Below are 22,960 nucleotides of genomic sequence, written 5' to 3'. Positions count from 1 at the left end.
AGCTGAGCGCTTACCGCTACGCCTATCTAAACCTTTCTTTCAAATTCACACTCGTAATGCTGTTAAGATTCAATGAGGAATAGACATATTATCTCCCAGTTCCTTTCAGTTTTTTTTTGTTTTTACCCTTGTTTGGTCTCTTTTCCAGGAAAAGGATTTCTAGTGTTCTTATTTCCAAGTCACATAGCCGCTACCAGCCCTGCGATAGTTACAAACATAAGAAGTGCAATTTTCTGTTTCTCAATGTATGTATGTTCATCATTGTGATCAAAATTTGAAATTCGATAGGATTGATATAATTTAGGGTTTTATTATTTTCCCTTAAGGTCGGATAATTTTACATACTTAACATCTTCCCCTAACTTGGGTTGCCCATAACAGTCAAACTCGATCCTTGTCCTGATACCTGCGTAGTTTTGAAAACCATCACTGATGCTAGCTCTTCAGTAACACTGGTTCAGAGTACTCCATTTCCTTGAAAACTACTCTCTCTTGCGATTCTGCGAGGTGGTACCTAAGCTGTTGATAATGCTGAGCTCGTCCATCCTAAATATTGTAGGTTTGCAACAAGTGAAAACAGGTAATGCATGATGTCCTTCCAAAAAACCTGAGAGAAAAAAGTTGAACTTAAAAATACTGTCGAAGCCTTCAACACAGTTGGTGCTTCTGTTATCGAAAAATGCAAATTATTACTCTCTATGTCCGGATAACAAAGCGGTACCGAAATTGTTTTTTCAGCAGCAGCTTCGACAAATCTTTCCACAATAATACAATATTTAACTTACCATGGTATTTCGAAACTTAGATCTCGAATTTTCACTTGTTTTTTGTTTAGTTTAACAAAAATAATAGCCTGCGACAGAACGACGATAGTCGGTGCACTACAATGTTTTTTTATTTTCATGACATTCGCTGTTTTCGTTCGAGCGAATCTATGCTGTCAGTTGTTTTGATGGATTCGTCGATTTGAAATCAAAAGGGTGTATGCACGAAATGGTATAATAGGGATGTTCAGTCGTTTTGCAAATTTTGTTTTAAAAATCTTAATGGGCGATTTTTTGAAAAAATCTTAAAATACCATAATTATTGCCTATTTAGCAGTCGATTGCAATGAAAATCTGATTTGTTCACATTTTTGGACTTACGTCTATTTGAAAAAGTATTCGAGAATATTGATAACATCTAGAGAGGAATCCAACAATGACTTTAACGGTTTTTGCAAATAATTTTGGATGAGAAATTTGAAGATTCATTACATTAGTTCACTGAATACCTCCTAATAAATTTTTCAAAGATTTTCACCTTTAATTCACTTTAGCAGAGCTTCTATAGGAATATATGACAAAAGGTGGAAAGGACATAAGGTCGAAAGACAAAGGCCGAAAGGACAAAAGGTTGAAGAACAAAAAAGGAGGGACAAAAGGTCGAAAATCTATTTTCAAAGAAGGATAAATTTCCCACCAAGCAAATCGTTTCCAACCTTTTGTCTTTCGACCTTTTGTCCTTTCTACCTTTTGTCCTTTCGACCTTTTGTCCATAAACCCTTCTATAGAGCTCCTATTTGGCTACAACATGCGTCGTTTTGTAGTTATTCTTATTGCAAAGTTTCAGACAATTCTATCGTGAAAACTCATCTTGTTAAAGAGAGCTCCCCCAAGTACACTTCAACCTCTTTTTACCGCATTGGTCGTAAAAAAAAGATTATAATTATGTTTTTTGTAAACGTAACGTCTAGATGGATATTCGGCAAAGTTGAAGCATGGATTGAGAACTTTCAGAAATGGCCATTCAAGTTTTCATATTTAGATAATATATGGCAACACTGCTCGATTGTTATCGAAAGAGCCAATTAAATGGGGTGTTATATTCAAATACCAATAAACTTTAAGGATAACGATGCCGAATGTATACCAAAGTGTAGCATGCCATATAGTTGGCCGAAGCACAAATAATCATGTGGCTGACAACATTGTTAAAGAAGAGATAAAGGCTGGTTTGCTACTGACAAGAAAAGGAATCGCCTATCTCGATGCGTGGAAAATTTCTTCCAAGAAATGATCCAGAAAATCATTTTTTGTCTGATTGCAGTACGCAGTTGAGAAGAAATGTTATTTCAAAGGGGGCTCTCTGTAGGAAATTTCTTGACCTATTCAGTCAAGGAATTTCTCTATACGCAAAAAAATTGTGCGGTAAAAACTACCATTTTAGGGGGTTAACTTAAGCGCTCACACCTGCAATTTTCAGCAGACCAGAAATGCGCTTGATTTTACCATGTCTGTAGTCGGAATCAGATTGGTGAAAATGATTTCTGTCGAATGTACCATTAATGTGGTGGGATGTACCGTAAACATGGTAAAATGGCATGAAATTCCATGGTAATTTTAAGAATGGGCGTAGTCAGCTTAAATAGTAGTTTGTACTACAGAATTTTTTCCCGTGTACTTTTCTTGAGCGGAACAGCAAACTTAGCTTAACTTAGATTTCCGGAACTATTTAATAGCAATCTCTGGAAGAATTCCTTAAGGAACTTTCGTTGGATGCATTTCTGGTGGATGAACCGAAGAAATTTTTTGACATAGTCCCAGAAGAATCGCTGTATGAGTTAACAGATACAGAATGCAGCGTGGGCAAATCCACCTGGAAGAGGTGGAAAGCCAAGAGATGTATCTGCTGTACCGTTCCCAAAAAGGCGAAAGTTCTACTTATCAGAAGCTCCACGCATTCCGCAAAGGCTTCGTGCCGAGAGTTAAAATGTGCAGGGATAAGGATGGGAGCATTTTGACGGATGGACGTGAGGTGATCGAAAGGTGGAAGCAGCACTATGATGAACACCTGAATGGCGCAGATAACACAGGCACAGTAGGTCAGAACGGTGAAGGTGAGGGCTACGTGAGCACTGCGGACAGTAGAAACCAACTAACTCCCACGATGGGGGAAGTTAAGGATGCCATTCAACAGCTCAAGATTCTCTCCGTCGTCTATTACCTATAGCAAACGAGTTAGTGGGAAGCTATCAAGCAGGTTTCATCGACGGCCGCTCGACAACGGACCAGATCTTTTCCGTGCGGCCAATCCTCCAGAAATGCCGTGAGTATCAGGTTGTTACGCACCACCTGTTCATCGTTCCCAAAGCGGTATATGACAGTATTGACCGCGTAGAGCTATGAAAGCTCATGAACGAGAACAGCATTCTCGGGAAGCTTACAAGATTGGTTAAAGCAACGCACAGTGGGCAAAAACCGACCCAAAATCGCACTTCCCAGACAACCAGAAGTCGCATAGCAGTATACGAACAAAGTCGCTTATTTGTACAAACTGCATCACTCCCACACTACATGCAGGACGAAATCGTTTGATCGATGACTTTCCTCGCATAAAACGCTATTTTATGAGTTCATATGTACATTCCATTTTTTCGCGTATACTTCTACAAAGTAAGTCGGATCAATCCGTTGCAGCTGTCAAATAAATTTTGTTATCATAAATAAAGTCGCATAAGAGTACAGACTAATTCGCAGATAAATCTACACACTCGCATAGCATGTTATATTTCATCATATCAAATATGCATGCATATCGCCTCCACTTTTGTACGTATAAGGACTATTATATGTGAAACTTTACATATATAATCATCGCATAACGCAAAAGGTGATTGGCTAAAATATTAACGTCCCATAAAAAATATAAAATTTCCATAAAAAATGCAAAATTTTCCAGTAAAAAAACAAGGGTAAAATCAACAGAAAAGTTATAAATTTCCATAAAAAAATAAAGAAGTGCATAGAAAAAACAAAATTTTCCATAAATTAAAAAAAATTGAGCAATAAATAGATTTAAAAGTGCAGTAGAATCGACAATAATCTCACTTAAAAATTTCAAATTTTACATTTAAAAACCTCAAAATGTCTTTATTTTCTTCACAAAAAGCAAGAAATAATTATAAATTTTCCACAAAAAAAGCCAAAATTTGCAATAAATAAATAATAATTCGCCCACAATAAATCAAAAATTTCCATTCAAAAAATCAAAAAGAGCAATAGCAGTAAATGCAAAGTTGCAATAAACAAACCCAACTGAGCAATTCAAAATGACAATCAATACATGAAAATATTGTAGAAAATTCCAATGTTTAAGTAAAACTTTCCATAAAAATAACGTAATTTTCCAATAATGTGTAATAATGTGTGTAATGGATTTCATAAATTTTCAGTCAAACTGAAGCATTGTTTTCACAATTGGAGCTAATTAGTCGTCGTATGTAGATGCGTTGATTAACGATTCCCGATTCAGGAACCAGAGTTGGCGAAGGTACGTTAGACGAGTTCAGCACAACAAGGTAAGTCTCTGTTCTTCGATAGGTTTCTCTACTGAGCTAGTGGCGAGTGATTTTAAACATAATACGGACTCATAATACGGAAATTCACTTTCATCTTTGGTGTAACTGCCCACAGCAGTTGCAGAAATGTGTATACTTCGATTGATGAGTTTTTTCCTAAATATTTTTTTTTATTTGCATACGAGCATAACGCTTTTTAAAGTATCTTCTAATAGGTTCATTTTTAAATCTAATGGGTTGTCTCAGTACTACAAATATGGTTAAGCATGCTGTAACGCTACTTTTGTACCTCAACACCCACTTCATGCAACTACGTCAGTGGTCTAACAACACTTAGCGCGCTCGGCAAAGTTCCATCATGCCGCATAAAGTGTTGCCACAAATGATGCTTAGTTTGTAAACACCAGTTCCCTGGCTGGTGGGGCATGAGAGCATAAGCTTCTACCATCAATGTAGTTGGACATAACCCAAGCAGTGACATTAGTGTTCCTAATATTGGAAGATTAGATATCCCATGTTCCATGTTTCATTTCAATTTTGCCGATATAATTAAAATTGTAGCGCTAACGATGGGGTGGATTTAAACAACATTTTTTGTGATTTTTTCAAACCTCGCCTCCCCTCCATGTATGATTTTTTGTATGAAACATTATTTTTTTCTATATGGCAAGAAATATTTTTTCAAACCCGGCCAATCTATCCGCTCTCCCCTCCCCTAAATTCTTACGTAATTAATTATCGAACTCTAAAATGCAATTACTACATCTACATACGACGACTAATTAGCTCCAATTGTGAAAACAATGCTTCAGTTTGACTGAAAATTTATGAAATCCATTACACACATTATTACACATTATTGGAAAATTACGTTATTTTTATGGAAAGTTTTACTTAAATATTGGAATTTTCTACAACATTTTCATGTATTGATTGTCATTTTGAATTGCTCAGTTGGGTTTGTTTATTGCAACTTTGCATTTACTGCTATTGCTCTTTTTGATTTTTTGAATGGAAATTTTTGATTTATTGTGGGCGAAATATTATTTATTTATTGCAAATTTTGGCTTTTTTTGTGGAAAATTTATAATTATTTCTTGCTTTTTGTGAAGAAAATAAAGACATTTTGAGGTTTTTAAATGTAAAATTCGATATTTTTTAGTGATATTATTGTCGATTCTACTGCACTTTTGAATCTATTTATTGCTCAAAATTTTTTTAATTTATGGAAAATTTTGTTTTTTCTATGCACTTCTTTATTTTTTTATGGAAATTTATAACTTTTCTGTTGATTTTACTTTTGTTTTTTTTACTGGCAAATTTTGCATTTTTTATGGAAATTTTTTTTTTTTTTGTGGGATGATTAATTGTCTGCCAAAGGTGATTTGGTTATACGTACATTCTGGTTGCCTGGGTTATTTCGTGCCGCTGATTTCAGGAGGTGGGAAGTAGCTATTTTCATTGAAAAACATGTGAGGAATCGAATGGCGCCATTTTCATTCACCGCACGCCATCGGAAGTACCTCATTTTGCCCCATTTTCCCCTTTCTGATATGAAAACTAGAGTTTTAGGAGTTTATTTGTTTCTGCTGATTAAAATCGATGAATTATATAATTGAAAACCCATCGGCAAACCAAATATGTATATGAAAAATTATATTTTTGGACAAACTTGACCAATGTACCAGTTTACCCTTTTTTCCCCTATAATTGACCAATGTACCAGTTTACCCTTTTTTCCCCTATAATTTAGACATTTTGATAGTTTCAATAAATTCCTCAAAACTGACACTTGATTTACAATTCATAACTCGCAAACCCTTCCATTAAAAGTTTGCGAAATTGACTGAGGGATATATCGAACAAAGCGGACCACGACGAATAGCTCATTTTACCCTTTTCCCCTAATATTTCTTCATATATGGCAGTTTTACGATATTTAATATTACTGCCGCCAGATTTTCAATTCAAACCGACAAATCCTATTGTAAAACAGTAGTATGTGAAAGCGGCATATGCGTGAATCATGGTTTACGAACCATGATAAATAGCTCATTTTGCCCCTTTTCCCCTATAATTAGCTTTATACGAAGATTTTACTATATTTCTGAATACTGCAGTTAGATTTTAAACTTTAAACATATAATTTATTTTGTAAAATAGTATGGAAGTTTGACAGATGCATATATCAAGCTTAGCGTACCACAGTGAATAGCCCATTTTACCCATTTCACCCCTTTTCCCCTAATAATTCTTCATATATGGCAGTTTTACGATATTTCATATTACTGCCGCCAGATTTTCAACTCAAACTACCAAATCCTTTCGCAATACAGTAAGTAAAAGCAACATATGCGTGAATCATGATTTACGAACCATGGTAAATAGCTCATTTTGCCCCTTTTCCCCTATAATTAGCTTTATACGAAGATTTACTATTTTTCTGAATACTGCAGTTAGATTTTAAACCTTAAACATATAATTTATTTTGTAAAATAGTATGGGAATTTGACAGATGTATATATCAAGCTAAGCGTATCATGGTGAATAGCCCATTTTACCCCTTTTCCCCTACACTTCGAAACATATGGAAGTTTAACGATGTTTCACATTACTGCCACTAGATTTTCAACTCAAACTACCAAATCCTTTCGCAATACAGTAAGTAGAAGTGACATATACATATATCCTATTTAACCAGTAAAGGAAAATAGCTCATTTTGACCTTTTCCCTCATAATCCTCAAAACTGACGCTACATTTTACTCCAAGCTAATTTTAGGGGAAAAGGGGTGAAATGGGATATTCACCGTAGTACGCTAAGCTTGATTTATGCATCTGTCAAATTTCCATACTATTTTACAAAATAAATTATATGTTTAAAGTTTAAAATCTAACTGCAGTATTCAGAAATATAGTAAAACCTTCGTATAAAACTAATCATAGGGAAAAAGGGGCAAAATGAGCTATTTATCATGGTTCGTAAACCATGATTCACGCATATGCCGCTTTCACATACTACTGTTTTACAATAGGATTTGTCGGTTTGAAATCAAAATCTGGCGGCAGTAATATGAAATATCGTAAAACTGCCATAAATGAAGAAATATTAGGGAAAAAGGGGTAAAATGAGCTATTCGTCGTGATCCGCATTGTTCGATATATCCCTCAGTCCATTTCGCAAACTTTTAATGGAAGGATTTGCGAGTTATGAATTGTAAATCAAGTGTCAGTTTTGAGGAATTTATTGAAACTATCAAAATGTCTAAATTATAGGGGAAAAAGGGGTAAACTGGTACATTGGTCAAGTTTGTCCAAAAATATAATTTTTCATATACATATTTGGTTTGCCGATGGGTTTTCAATTATATAATTCATCGATTTTAATCAGCAGAAACAAATAAACTCCTAAAACTCTAGTTTTCATACCAGAAAGGGGAAAATGGGGCAAAATGAGGTACTTCCGATGGCGTGCGGTGAATGAAAATGGCGCCATTCGATTCCTCGCATGTTTTTCAATGAAAATAGCTACTTCCCACCTCCTGAAATCAGCGGCACGAAATAAGTGCAATTTTGGGTCGGTTTTTGCCCACTGTGCAACGGTGGACGGTGCGCAAAACTGCGTGAAGATCTAGGGCGAACACTCCAGTTCGCTCGAATCTCTTCGGGGGCTACGACAAGGTGATGGAATTTGGGCCTGCTGTTCAATATAGGTCGGACTCGAATATCCGGGATTCGATTATCCGGAGTTTTAGACTCGGTTATCCAGAATTTGTTTTTTGATGTTCTTGTTTTTCAATTTTTATGCATAAATCTGAGATAATTTGGCTTTGCAATATATAATATGAATGGTTTTGCAGTTTTGAATTTATTTGATAAAAGGGGGGTTTGAAAAAGTGTATTTTGTGTATGCTGATCAAAAATCTAACTGTTCCTAGAAATAGTTTCTGGCTACGCCACCGCATCATATAAATAAAACAACGAAGAGAGATGATATTTAAGTTCTTTTATCGAAGATTTCAATTTTTTTTCTTAGTCATTCGATTATCCGGAAAATTCGATTATCCGGAGTGAAAAAAAAAATCGATACTTCGGATAATCGAGTCCTGTAGTGCTTGAATGTGTCATGCGGAGAGCTAAACTTAACAGTCGAGGCACGATTTTCACGAGATCCAGTCAATTTGTCTGCTTCGCTGACTACGGTGAACCTAGTATACAAAAAGCGGTCAAAGCTGGAAGGAATCGATGTACAGGAAATGTTGGATGAAGGCCGAACAGCAACCTTGCAAAGATAGTGTTTGCTTCGGATCCGAATGGTACAAGAAGGCGTGAAACTTAGTTAGCTAAGTAGGCGGATCAAGTATGCAACGAATTGGCAAGCGTAGATCAGAAACGCTAAGGGAAAGATACGGCCACTTACCCAGATAATATCTGTTTAGATATTCATTATATAAATCAAATGAATGACGGCTTGAAAAACCCTTTCCTTCATAGACAGGGTGTATATGAAGAATGTCGGAAGGATTAGTATATAATTTGGAGCCTCTCTTCCCTGCTGCTCGATTTTATACCATCCACCCCTAGCATGCAAAATGCCAGTAAACCATCCTAAGCACGTGCCTGAGATGGGAATGCCGAGTGTGGAACCATCATCGTCATCGTCATCATCATTGTCGTCGTCGTTTGTCGAAGCAGGAGCCCTTTTCGGTCGTTGCGGAAGAGCAAGGTGGTGTTGCGCTATGATTGAACCGACCGGTGCCTTAGGGGGGTTGGGTGGAAAACACGTTCGGGGAGTTCAGGGGTGGCAAAAAGGTTCTTCTCTCGGCAACTTCGCGCAACGATGACGTATTTTGGTGGAAGCCGCATTCGAAAGCTCGTTCGGTTGTTCGGTCTCGCTCGGTCTACTCGGATGGACGATCGCTTGGTCGCTCAGTTGATGCAGAACAGTTGGCGAACGAAGAACACGCGCGTCCGGTGGTGTAGTCCCTGTTCCGTTTCGACCGTTTGAAATCCGAGTTAATCCGAGTACCGCCAAGCAATACCAAAGTTTGATTTGTTGTTTCTTGTTTTTCTTTTCCGCACCCGGGGAAGTTCCGATTCCCAACGCCCCTGTTCCTTTGTTTCCGTCGTCGAAGGCTTCTTCGGTCATCGTCTGTCGCCTCAAAGCCTACTGCAATCGACGACGTGTGACGTGTGGTGCGTGCGTCTGTATGTGGAAATTTTCGTGTGTATAAAGTTTTCGGTGTGTTTTACATTTCGTCAGTGTGCCGTACACAAGAATCGTATAGGAGTTAAGAGTGGGATATTTCCTGTCGAAATTGATAGGAATTCGTCGGTTTCCGGTGGTTTCGCGTGCGAACCGCGCAGGAAATTAAATTACTGCTAGTGGTTTCCAACCCCTGCTCCAAATTCGGATCGGGGTTAACTTCTCTCAGTTGATGGTTTCAGAAAGTTCTCAAGTCGAGTCTATTGTTTTGCGAATAAAGGGAATGCCTTCGCACGAAGAAGATCCGTAATCCGAAGCTGCGGCAACAGCGTACGAGGAAAACAGTGCGAGTGTGAATCATATGATTGCTTGGATGCGGCTGATGATGACGATGATGCTGATAAGTCGTGGATAACTGCGATTATATAAAATACGAGGACCGAACACAGCAGCATATACATAAAAAGGTAGAGCATCTGTGACTACGACAATCCATCATCCTTTTATTCGATACTCGTTCGCTAGAATCAGCTGACAGCTCGACACTGGAGGATGATGGAACAAAAATGTGACATCTAAAATTCCAAACATTCCATTTCCATTTCCTCCAACGCACCAAGTACTTCAGTTCGATAGCTCTGATCGTGTTCTCTCCGCATCGCAAAAAACTGCTTATTATGTAATGAAAAATTTATACCAGTGAATTTGATAGTACATCGACTCGAGCCAATGCAAGGGCACCTAGATAGAGGAGCGATTTTGCCGTTTTAATGGCACTATGTTACGAACAAAAATAAAAAAAAAATACCACCCCGTCTATATGGCAACGGATACTACCGCACCGACGAACGAGTGGCGAAGCAACGAATGTTCGTTTTTGAGTTTTTCAGAATTTAGTTTCTTTTGAAGTATAGGCCTTAGTAGCTGTTCGGTGCTGCAAAGGAGGAGGGTGAAAGGGAGGCTGCCGATGCCGGATCCTTCGGAACTAACCGAAAATCATCAAATTTGGCATCAATCCAACTTTAATCAGACTTACCGATCCCGAACTAACCTCCAGAGGCATTTACTGGCACGATTCGGAGCTGCAGTGCTTTCTGACCGCAAGGCAAGGGTGTGCGATAGCCGTTGATGCTTTGGAGGTTAGACAGCTAATTTTGTGTTGGCAGGAAATATGTACGTATGTACTTTTTTTGAATTTTAAAGATATTGGAATATGCTTATCCGTGTTTAAGATGAAGATGAGTAGAAGCCTAATCTTAAAATTTCTTGGGCACATATCTTGAGAACCAGATAACTGATAACCCGAGGAGGAACAAATAACACAAATCTATCTATGTATACCATATTTTTGTATTATACAGTTAACTCTCCCTTACTCGATATTTCGTATCTCGATATCGAGTTAGAGAACCATAGCAAAAGTTGGTTTTCATGGCTAACTCGATGGTCCCTTGGATCGCAGTTGCACTGGTTTTGTGTTCTGTAACTCGATACCTCCCTAACTCGATGGTCCCTTCAATATCGAGTTAGGGAGAGATGACTGTACCATAATAAGGAATTATTCAGTAGTCAATCCCTCAATTTTGTATTACCGTCTTGATTCATATTTATTGGCCTCAGTGAAGTAAAACATTACAAAAAGATAATAAATCTTCGAGCTGTTTAGTAGAATACCTATAAGTAGATGAAAAAACCGAATTTAGTACTATACCATTTAATTCCACTAGAGTTTGTATCCTTTGACAGATACGCGTATTTCAATCTCAACTGTAAGGCCGTCTTCAGTGTCGTGTACTAAGTCGAGTCTTCACTAAGTCGAGTCTAGTACACGACACTGAAGACGGCCTTACAGTTGAGGTCGAAATACGCGTATCTGTCAAAGGATACAAACTCTAGTGGAATTAAATGGTATAGTACTAAATTCGGTTTTTTCATCAACTTATTACAAAAAGGATAAAAAAATATTTTGCATGATTTCTTCACATTATCAAGTCTTCAAAACACATAAATTTCGAATGGTGAGTGAATATTTTGATTCCGCATCATGTATAATTTTAAATAAAAAGAAATGTGTGGATTTTTCATTCTTCTTATTCCGGATGCTTCCTTTATTTTGCATCATATTCCGCACACTGATTAGAATTTTGGACAGCTCAAGCTTATCATAAATGGAAAAGTCAAATCATCAATTTAGATAAATCGTTAAAGCACCGAAGAAACATTTGAGGCAGTTGAGCTTTATAAATTTTCATAGATATTTATGGAAAATGCTCATTAAAACAATTCTCGAAGTGAGAACGACAAAAATTGAAACATTTCATGTGAACTAATTTCCTTACAAAGTAGAGTGTCCTGGATTGGAAGCTATCCGCAATATGAATCAAAACGGTATGTATCAAACAGTCAGGTATTTGACAGCTATTGAGGACTGCTTAAGGTATTGAGCAACTATTGAAAAATTTCACTTTGATTTGAAAATGTTAATAAGGTATTACTATTCTGCAATACCTGATTAAATTATCATTTTGGTGTTTGTAGAATATGCATCAGATATTATTTTAGGTATTCTATCTTTTAAGTAGGACTCTGTCATACCTCATTCCGTTAGTAAGTATTGACAAATATCTGGTATGAATAACTAATTAAGGAGCAACTTCCTTCTACTTTGGCAGCGAGTAATCAATTCGACATTGATTCTCTATAAGGTCTTATTTGCAATGATCGATTTCTTTTCATCGACGCTCTTTTTCCATTATTCAAAAAAAAAACAGATTCACAACAGATTCGTAACATGTTTTTGTTATGTAGCATAAAACATTACTTTATCTTGCTTCATGAACAAGAAATACAACGTATTTCATTAATTTGGAGACGATATTAGCAAACGAAAGAATCTATCAAGAGGTATCAATCATGTCAGGTAATCACTTACGAAAGATGCAGGCTCGATCAATTTTTCAGCGTAAACGGTTGAAGAGAAAAATAAACTACTAATTGAACTTTAACACTTCGCTTTTGCGAAAATAAAAAAATACTTATATCACTAGTATGGTGAGCAAATACCTTTAAACTCTATTATGTTGCTTTTCTTGACAGGCCTATCTGTCAAGATAAGCAACATATTAGAGTTTTAAGTCTGCGATTTACAGACTTCTTCAGTGTCGAGTGCTCGACACTTAAACATACTCTAATAATCCCTACCCCAAATTTAATAAAAAAAAAGTATAGTAAACGGTTGACTGGTTCTTTAGATAGCAAAAAAAATACGTATATCCTGATTGATTGGCAATTTGATCTGAAAAAGTGTTCTTCTAGATATGAGAACACTTGCAAAGATAATGCGTGTGCAAATGCTGAACAAAGTTTGTTCAAAGCGCATTACATGTGAAATTTTCTAATTTTCCCCCTTCTCAACATTTTGAGGGTGTCTTCGAGGCATTTAAAATAGCATTGAATTACAATAGAAGCAAATGGAGAGAATCGTATTTCGCTAAAATTTCCTGCAGATTTCAAATGATAATCGATAAGTTGGACGACATTTTGAGTGTTGAAATAGTTTTCAATCGCCTAGAAGTGATATTTTTATTTCATGAAAGCCGACCTTAGTTATGCTGTTCTGCTCAAGAAAAGTAGAAACTTTGACAGGATGGGCCAAAAAATTTTCTACAGCAAACTCCATTTGAAATGGTGCATAGTCTCCATAAAAATAAATTACTTGACTCTTGATATTAAGAAATTAAAATAATTTTAAAAATTTTCAAATAATTTTTCGATTAGTTTTTTATTAATATTCATAATATTCACTGAGATATAAATGATTTCTTCGAGCCCCTCAGAGTTCTGAATAGGATTCTCTCAGAATCCTGAACAGGATTCTCTAAAAATCCTAAAAGGAATTCTCACAGAATCCTGAAAAAGATTCTCTCCGAATCCTGAAAAAGATTCTCTCAGAATCCTGAACAGAATTCTCTCAGAATCACGAACGTCTAAGAGATTTAGACGCAAGAGCAGAATTCTCTCAGAATTCTGAATAGGTTTTTTTAGAATCCTGAACAGAATTTTCTCAGAATCCTGAATAAAATTCTCTCAGAATCCAAAATAGGATTCCTACAGAATAACATTCTCTCAGAATCCTAAGCAGGATTCTCTTAGAATCCTGAATGGATTCTCTCAGAATCCTGATCAGGATTCTCTCAGAATCCTGAACAGCATTCTCTTAGAATTCTGAACATGATTTTCTCAGAATCCAGAAAATTATTCTTTAAGAATCCTGAACAGGACGCGCATAATGCTGAACAGGGTTCTCCTAGAATCAAGAACGGGATTCTCATAGAATCTTGAAATGGACTCTACCAGAATTACGTACAGGATTTTCTCATAATCCTGAACAAGATTCTCTCAGAATCCTGAACAGGATTCTCTCAGAATCCTGAACAGTATTCTCTCAGAATCCTGAACAGGATTCTCTCAGAATCCTGAACAGGAATCTCTCAGAATCCTGAACAGGAATCTCTCAGAATCCTGAACAGGATTCTCTCAGAATCCTGAACAGGATTCTCTCAGAATCCTGAACAGGATTCTCTCAGAATCCTGAGCAGGATTCTCTCAGAATCCTGAACAGGATTCTCTCAGAATCCTGAACAGGATTCTCTCAGAATCCTGAACAGGATTCTCTCAGAATCCTGAGCAGGATTCTCTCAGAATCCTGAGCAGGATTCTCTCAGAATCCTGAACAAGATTCTTTCAGAATCCTGAACAGGATTCTTTCAGAATCCTGAACAGGATTCTCTTAGAATCCCGAACAGGAATCTCTCAGAATCCTGAACAGGATTCTCTCAGAATCCTGAACAGGATTCTCTCAGAATCCTGAACAGGATTCTCTCAGAATCCTGAACAGGATTCTCTCAGAATCCTGAACAGGATTCTCTCACAATCCTGAACAGGATTCTCCAAGAATTCTCTCAGAATCCCAATCATGATTCTTTAAGAATCCTGAACAAGATTCTCTCAGAATGCTGAACAGGATTCTCTCAGAATGCTGAACAGAATCATGAGAGGGATTTTCTCAGAATCCTGAGAGGAATTCTTTCACAATCCTGAAAGGGATTCTTTCACAATCCTGAAAGGGATTCTTTCAGAATCTTGAAAGGGATTCTTTCACAATCCTGAAAGGGATTCTTTCAGAATCCTGAAAGGGATTCTTTCAGAATCCTGAAAGGGATTCTTTCAGAATCCTGAAAGGGATTCTTTCAGAATCCTGAAAGGGATTCTTTCAGAATCCTGAATGGGAGGTATTGAGCAACTATTGAAAACTTTCACTTTGATTTGAAAATGTTAATTAGGTATTACTATTCTGCAATACCTGATTAAATTGTCATTTTGGTGTTTGTAGAATATGCATCAGATATTATTTTAGGTATTCTACCTTTTGAGTAGGACTCTGTCATACCTTAGTAAGTATTGAAAAAGATCTGGTATGAATAACTAACTAAGGAGCAACTTCCTTCTACTTTGGCAGCGAGTAATCAATTTGACATTGATTCTCTATAAGGTCTTATTTGCAATGATCGATTTCTTTTCATAGATGCTCTTTTTCCATTATTCAAAAAAAAAACAGATTCACTGTTCGTAACATGTTTTTGTTATGTAGCATAAAACATTACTATATCTTGCTTCATGAACAAGAAATACAACGTATTTCTTTAATTTGGAGACGATATTAGCAAAAGAAAGAATCAATCAAGAAGTATCAATCATGTCAGGTAATCACTTACGAAAGATGCAGGTTCGATCAATTTTTCAACGTAAAAGGTTGAAGAGAAAAATAAAATACTAATTGAACTTAAACAACTTAAACTTCGCTTTTGCAAAAAAAAAATACTGAAATCACTCGTAAGGTGAGCAAATACCTTTAAACTCTATTATGTTGCTTTTCTTGACAGGCCTATCTGTCAAGATAAGCAACATATTAGAGTTTTAAGTCTGCGATTTACAGACTTCTTCAGTGTCGAGTGCTCGACACTTAAACATACTCTAATAATCCCTACCCCAAATTTAATAAAAAAAAGTATAGTAAACGGTTGACTGGTTCTTTAGATAGCAAAAAAAATACGTATATCCTGATTGATTGGCAATTTGATCTGAAAAAGTGTTCTTCTAGATATGAGAACACTTGCAAAGATAATGCGTGTGCAAATGCTGAACAAAGTTTGTTCAAAGCGCATTACATGTGAAATTTTCTAATTTTCCCCCTTCTCAACATTTTGAGGGTGTCTTCGAGGCATTTTAAATAGCATTGAATTACAATAGAAGCAAATGGAGAGAATCGTATTTCGCTAAAATTTCCTGCAGATTTCAAATGATAATCGATAAGTTGGACGACATTTTGAGTGTTGAAATAGTTTTCAATCGCCTAGAAGTGATATTTTTATTTCATGAAAGCCGACCTTAGTTATGCTGTTCTGCTCAAGAAAAGTAGAAACTTTGACAGGATGGGCCAAAAAATTTTCTACAGCAAACTCCATTTGAAATGGTGCATAGTCTCCATAAAAATAAATTACTTGACTCTTGATATTAAGAAATTAAAATAATTTTAAAAATTTTCAAATAATTTTTCGATTAGTTTTTTATTAATATTCATAATATTCACTGAGATATAAATGATTTCTTCGAGCCCCTCAGAGTTCTGAATAGGATTCTCTCAGAATCCTGAACAGGATTCTCTAAAAATCCTAAAAGGAATTCTCACAGAATCCTGAAAAAGATTCTCTCCGAATCCTGAAAAAGATTCTCTCAGAATCCTGAACAGAATTCTCTCAGAATCACGAACGTCTAAGAGATTTAGACACAAGAGCAGAATTCTCTCAGAATTCTGAATAGGTTTTTTTAGAATCCTGAACAGAATTTTCTCAGAATCCTGAATAAAATTCTCTCAGAATCCAAAATAGGATTCCTACAGAATAACATTCTCTCAGAATCCTATGCAGGATTCTCTTAGAATCCTGAATGGATTCTCTCAGAATCCTGATCAGGATTCTCTCAGAATCCTGAACAGCATTCTCTTAGAATTCTGAACATGATTTTCTCAGAATCCAGAAAATTATTCTTTAAGAATCCTGAACAGGACGCGCATAATGCTGAACAGGGTTCTCCTAGAATCAAGAACGGGATTCTCATAGAATCTTGAAATGGACTCTACCAGAATTACGTACAGGATTTTCTCATAATCCTGAACAAGATTCTCTCAGAATCCTGAACAGGATTCTCTCAGAATCCTGAACAGTATTCTCTCAGAATCCTGAACAGGATTCTCTCAGAATCCTGAACAGGAATCTCTCAGAATCCTGAACAGGAATCTCTCAGAATCCTGAACAGGATTCTCTCAGAATCCTGAACAGGATTCTCTCAGAATCCTGAACAGGATTCTCTCAGAATCCTGAACAGGATTCTCTCAGAATCCTGAACAGGATTCTCTCAGAATCCTGAACAGGATTCTCTCAGAATCCTGAGCAGGATTCTCTCAGAATCCTGAGCAGGATTCTCTCAGAATCCTGAACAGCATTTTTTCAGAATCCTGAACCGGATTCTTTCAGAATCCTGAACAGGATTCTCTTAGAATCCTGAACAGGATTCTCTCAGAATCCTGAACAGGATTCTCTCAGAATCCTGAACAGGATTCTCTCAGAATCCTGAACAGGATTCTCTCACAATCCTGAACAGGATTCTCCAAGAATTCTCTCAGAATCCCAATCATGATTCTTTAAGAATCCTGAACAAGATTCTCTCAGAATGCTGAACAGGATTCTCTCAGAATGCTGAACAGAATCATGAGAGGGATTTTCTAAGAATCCTGAGAGGAATTCTTTCACAATCCTGAAAGGGATTCTTTCACAATCCTGAAAGGGATTCTTTCAGAATCTTGAAAGGGATTCTTTCACAATCCTGAAAGGGATTCTTTCAGAATCCTGAAAGGGATTCTTTCAGAATCCTGAAAGGGATTCTTTCAGAATCCTGCAAGGGATTCTTTCAGAATCCTGCAAGGGATTCTCTCAGAATCCTGTAAGGGATTCTTTCAGAATCCTGTAAGGGATTCTTTCAGAATCCTGTAAGGGATTCTTTCAGAATCCTGTAAGGGATTGTTTCAGAATCCTGAAAGTAATTCTGAATTCCTGAAAGGAATTGTTTCAGAATCCTGGAAGGGATTCTTTTAGAATCCTGAAAATGATTCCTTCAGAATCCTGAAAGGGATTCTTTCACAATCTTGAAAGGGATTCTTTCAGAATCTTGGAATTCTTTCAGGATTGTTATAGGGATTCTTTCAGTATCCTGAAAGGGATTCTTTCAGAATTCCGAAAGAGAATCTTACAGAATCCTGAAAGGGAATCTTCCAGAATCCTAAGAGGGATTCATTCCGAGTCCTGCAAAGAAATCTTAAATAATTTTGGGAGAGATTATTTAGCAATTCTGAAATTTTCACTATATTTTATATATTATACCTATAAAGATTTTGTAATCTGAAGATTGATCTTCCCGACACCATTGTTTTGTTTCTGAAAATACTATTATGACTTTTCGAAGCAAATGTGAACTCAAAGCGTTTGACTTATTTCTCGATCCAGACAGCTTTTTCCGGCATTCAAAATCGCACAACCTTACTGCCTATTTCCGAACTAGCCAAGCTCGGTAAACGAGCACTAACCGGTACCAACTGTAGTAGTTCCTTCTCAGATCTCCCCCATACCCTTATTTCTTCCTCACCGAAAACAGCCCACTGGGACTGATTGAGGCGAAAAGTGTTTAAATTTTTCAAAAGAGTGCGCAAAATCGCCTACTGTCAAGTGGTAGTGTGTTGGTTGGTGTTTTTCACTTGATTCCGCTTTCGACGGTAATTCGTCATCGTTACCTTTCGTATTTTCCCCACACAACATGCACCACTAGCTTCGGAACCTCTCCTTTTAGTCACTCGATTCAATCGGCAAGTAGTTGGAGACTGTTGTGTGTAGCAATAGACCGCCCCACAATGGTCGGGCTCCATACAAATAAGCGGTCAAAACTGCAAAAAATATATTAAGATTTTTGTAATTGTTATTGTTTACAAAAAAGTTTAATTGTTTCTGCAGAAATTTGTTTGTTTTCATTTAGAGCTGTTTGAAAAATTTAATTTGTTATATATATTTCAGAACTCTGTTTGAAAAAAATCATGTTAGAAATATTCACCTACTTTTCATACACATTTTGTTAAAATTTAAACGAAATTTATGTTTTAAGTTGAATATGGTCGCATATCTAACAATATCACGTTAAAACAAGTTTTGGTCAAATGTTATTTTCCCGACCATTGTGCACCCGACCGACCGACCGTCGGGCCAAGAAATTCTCTTCTTTTCACAGTTTGGTTCGCCTAAGGGGTCGGAAATGTCGGAACTCATGAAGCTTTTGTCAGCTTCGAGTTTATGATGGAACCCGGAGGGGGAGAACTATGACGTAGCGCCGCGTAGTTACTTGCTAAGGACTTGACGAACTAGGTTCCACGTACAATTGCCGACTAGTAGACGATCTGGGACGGTTGATTGGTTCGTAACCGAAGCTTGTCGGCTGCTGTCGGTTGGGAAGCGTGAATAGATTAAATTGGTTCTGGTTTCTTTGTTCGTTGGAGATCCTTTTTTGATTTGCATTTTTGTACTTCATGACTATAAATTTCAAATCTCAATAGAAAAAATCAGATTGAGTTGATAACTACGACTCAAGCAATGATATTACCCATGGTTGTTTGGAAAAAAAAATTTCCCGGAAATATATTGGACCATACAGGTACGACAAGATTCAATCGGTGCGTCATTTAATTAAATAAGGATTGAAAAGCAGTAGACGTAATACAGTAATACAGAGATCCAAACTTTTATGTTTTTCGAAATGATCGACTGGATGGAGCATGTGGTACAGTTGCAATCATCATTCATATGTGAATAAAACATCAACTTTTTAGTCAGTTCAATCCAAAGTTTTTGCAACTTGAAACACAGTTTGGCAAACATACTTTCATAGCTGCCTATTTGTCTTTTCAATGCGTTAGGCAATTAGTTAATTTGCTTCAAACTGACTTGCGAAAATTGACTCGCAATAAGACAATTTTTTTTGTCGTTGGTGACTTTAATACCTTTGATCGCTCACGGAATAAATCGAAAGCAGTGTCAATGCACAATTTTGGTTCTTTCAGATATTTCTCAATTCAATACCCTGATAGCCCTACTTGTTTTTCCTCTTCTAGAAACCTTTCAAAGATCGATTTGGTCTCAACCGGTTTAGGCACCTTTAGTAACTGTAACTGTTACTGTAATCACCACAACTGGTTATTCACGCTGATTTTAATTCTTATCATGTCCCTGTTACTTCTCAATTATCCCATGAAGCGATTCTCAATCCTCTCAGCTCAACTTTCAATTATTTTCGAGCCAACTGGAATACATATGAAACATACAATGATGGTCATCTTGACGTTACCCTCTTTGCAAACAATACTTGATATTGATGCTACTCCAGCAACTTTAACGAATTTCATTGTTGAAGCAAGGGACTTTGCAATACCAAAATGTGAAGTAAAATTCGAATCCGTGATAACGACGATGATTTTAAACTCTTGATCCGCTCTCAAATATCAATATTTTGGAAAAATCTCAGAAACCAATTCTGCACTATTACCAACTTATTGAATTGATTTAAACTCATCCAATTGAAAATCAAGTTTATCAAGATTTCGAAAGCTTTCTCAATCAAGAGAACATTTTCGAAAATTCTAGGGGTACTGATTTGGAAGGAGTGAGAACTATTATTAATAAAAATCTATAAAATTAAAGCCCCTGGTGATGATGGAGTTTTTTACATCCACATCAAGAAACTTCCACTTCTAACTTGGTGTTCCTCAAGGCAGCACTTCGGCATGAAAATTATGCAATTTTTTTTACTTCTGACCTACCTCATTTACTTCAGGGTTATCAAAAATATTTGTTTGCGGATGACACAGGCCTGTCCGCCAAAGGATAAAACCTGCGCGTTTTCTGCAGTAGAAAAAAAGTTTGAATATTTTATCTTCATACATGCAAAAATCGAAGATTTCGCCTACTGCTTCAAAAACTCCAATGATAGTCCCACATAAACCAAAAGCTCTCTATGTGAAACCTTCAAGTGGACATGTTGTCATGGTGAAAATGGTTCCAATATATTGGTCAAATCAAGTTAAGTATCTAGGGCTCATGCTAGATACAAAATAAACTTTGAAAAATCACATTGAGGGCATTCAAGCCAAATGTTACTAGTATATGAAATGTCTGTATCCACATATGAACAGAAAATCAAAAGTTTGTGTGTGCTTTTGATCTTCAAAAAACTTTCACTCCAACCATGTTGTATGCTGTACCACTGTAGGCTACCTGTTGTAATACCAGAAAGAAAGCTCAGAAAAGATTCAAAATAAAATTTTGAAAATGATTCTGGAGCTTCCTCCCTGCAATAGTACTATATAGAACATACAATGTTGAAACATGTCGAATAAAATTATTTACAATTTAAGACAAAAATCGATTAAATATTTATAAAATTGCGTCGTGTATGATTTCTTGAAAAAATATTATAGTTCATCAGAGTCTTATTTTCTGCCGAAAATTTTACAACAATTAATTGGAATGTTCGATTAACAGACTGCAATATGTCACAGAGGAATGTGCCATAAATCTATTATTGAACTCTGAAGTTTTTTTTTGCCAAGTTTTCTTAAAACAAATTCACCCTAGAATTCTTGGAATAATACATCATTGAATTTGATAAGAGATAACTTCAGTTATCTGCCAGTAACCCAACTAACAATTCAGAGCCACAAACAAGCATGCATGTTTAATTAGTGTTCAATAATGGTAATGACAGCTGAATAAAAATTTTGCTCTATAAAGAGCTGAGAAGGTGCTTTTTTAACACAAACTTAGGTCAATGTTCAACGTTATGCATTAGAATGAACAAAAGTTGAATCGCCGCTTATTAAACGTTTCCAAAGATTCTCATTCGACTAGTCAAGATTGTTTTACTAATGAGCTGAACAGGACATTAAAAAGCCAATATTCCACTAAACAAATGTATATGTATAAAAGGATATTCAGAAGACGAACTAACGTTTTTCTTGCATCGCACTTCAGCTATTTCCACATGTTTAACATAATCATGAATAAGAGCTGGATAAGTATCTTATAAAATCCGAATTCAGCTTCGGTATATTATAAGAACAGTTGATCCAATAGAGGCCAAAATGACGATTAACAAACACATTGTTCAGCAATAAATAAGCCTTGTAAAATCGATCAGACTATAGCTAAATTTCACAAAATGGACAAAATATCCGAAATGCGTGTTAAGTTCCGAATGCATTTCAAAGCTTATAACTTATGCTTTCTCAAAACTTTTAAAATAGTCGTTCAGAAAATAAACATGGTCAGCCTCCAGAAATGTAAAATTATTTTGAAAAACAAACATTTGAGCTAAGTATTCCTAGTAGAAGCGAAGTACTGACAAACATAGCGTGATATTGACTTGATTGACATAATAATCTGAAGAAAACATCAAAATTTTGTTTATTTTTTGTATGTAGTTAATATTCGATATCGTTTCCAGGTCTTTTATATATTATATCTCTCAGATTATTATCACTTTCTGCTATTCATATTATAATTAGCTATTGCTAGGCTTTTTTCGCCTGCTCGGGATGTTGTTCCGTACAAGAAAAGTGGAAATTTCTTTGACAGAATTGATTCAATAAATATCTATAGCGAGCTACATTGAAAATGACATTTCTTTCCAACTGAATAGTGCGATCTAAGAAAAATGATTTACTTGAACATATCTGAAGAAAATCCCACGCTTCAAAATATTCGAACATTTTTCTATTCAGGCGTATAGTCCTCAGAACACTTCAAATTATTTAAATATATTCTTAATATATTTATGAAAAATACTAATCAATAATATAATTAATTAATACAAATATAATTTATAAGATAAATGAATTTCAATTTAAGTTAATGAATCCTTCAAGGTGAAGATGCATCGAAGCCAAACCTCAAATTTTCAAGAACATAAATCTAGAGAACTAAACATCCGTTCAAGCTGAAAACTTAATCGATTGGTCACCACCAGCGTGTGACCAATCGATTATGTTTTCAGCTCGAACCGCTGCGCTGTCTGGTTCTCTAGATTTGTGCTCTTGAAAATTTGAGGTTCGGCTTCGATGCATCTTCACCTTAATCATTTCAGACTGATTTCACGTTGTGTAAATAAACATTATTTTTGACCATCATTGACATAAATTTTCTCACTGTGCGCTAAAAATAGCCGACTGAACTCAGCTTGGATCAGCACTGAACATCAGCTGAATAA

General features: G+C 36.1%; 1 protein-coding gene across 9 annotated transcripts in view; it reads left to right on the top strand.

The window, feature by feature from the left end:
• Positions 1 to 9,274: 9,274 nt before the first annotated feature.
• LOC5571255 (potassium voltage-gated channel subfamily H member 6) overlaps positions 9,275 to 22,960 on the top strand; it is a 529,023-nt gene continuing 515,337 nt past the window's right edge. For all 9 annotated transcript variants that reach the window (XM_021840247.1, XM_021840253.1, XM_021840246.1 and 6 more), the window contains exon 1: positions 9,275 to 10,011. The gene's annotated coding sequence lies outside the window, so the exon portion shown is untranslated. The remainder of the gene's footprint in view (positions 10,012 to 22,960) is intronic.

The sequence above is a fragment of the Aedes aegypti genome, chromosome 2, assembly GCF_002204515.2.
Source record: "Aedes aegypti strain LVP_AGWG chromosome 2, AaegL5.0 Primary Assembly, whole genome shotgun sequence".
In the NCBI taxonomy this organism is placed as follows: domain Eukaryota; kingdom Metazoa; phylum Arthropoda; class Insecta; order Diptera; family Culicidae; genus Aedes; species Aedes aegypti.
The sequence above is the reverse complement of the archived record's forward strand: the minus strand, read 5'-3'. Positions and strand labels throughout refer to the sequence as shown.